This window comes from Buceros rhinoceros, unplaced genomic scaffold (genome assembly GCF_000710305.1).
Source record: "Buceros rhinoceros silvestris isolate BGI_N320 unplaced genomic scaffold, ASM71030v1 scaffold4034, whole genome shotgun sequence".
Taxonomy (NCBI): Eukaryota; Metazoa; Chordata; class Aves; order Bucerotiformes; family Bucerotidae; genus Buceros; species Buceros rhinoceros.
In genome coordinates this window covers 114,509-115,236 of record NW_010407543.1, presented here as the reverse complement: position 1 = coordinate 115,236, position 728 = coordinate 114,509, and positions in this window count along the sequence as shown.

Genomic DNA, 728 nt, shown 5'->3' with positions numbered 1-728 from the left:
GCAGCTCGGGGGTGGGTCTGGAAAGCCGACCAGGGCTGCTCTCTCCACAGTTTGCTTTGGCATCTGCACTGGGGTTTAGCTCCAACGTGCTAGGCTGGAAAACTGCCTCTTGTCTTCTGATGTGTTAGTGATGCAGTGAGCACCACCATCTGCCTCGGGGCCATCCTCCAGGACGGTCTATGATGTGCTGCCTGGCTCTGACCTGCCAGCCCACCGTGGTTATCAGCCTCATTTCCTCAGCTCCTGGTCAGCATTGAAGGAAGTTGCTCAGCTGAGAGTGACCCATGGCGCGGAGGGGCCCGCGGTCTCCATCGCACAGCTAAGAGAAATGTAATTACCTCCGCAGCGTTTCCATCAATACAAGACAGCAGCAGGCTGAGTCTCAGGGGAGGATTTTTGCTGCGTTGAAATCTGACTTTATTAATTACCAGCCTCTGATCTCATTTGAGGGTTAAGTTTATAAAACTGAATCCTCATTTCTCTGCTTTCTTTATTCAGCTGCCTTATTGAGTTTTATACAGTGGAGGGGTTGGACTTTAGAGACTGCCAAGGTGGCTTATTCTTCAGGAACGAGCTGTGCAGGGGAAGCGGCGGAGCCAGGGGAGGTGATGGAGGTGTGCAGAAATCCTGGAGAAAGGCAGTGGAAGGAATTACATCTCAGGAAAACTGAAAATGGGGACAGTTACCCACTCCCCTTCCCACGTGGGATGCTGGTGGCAGCACCCCGA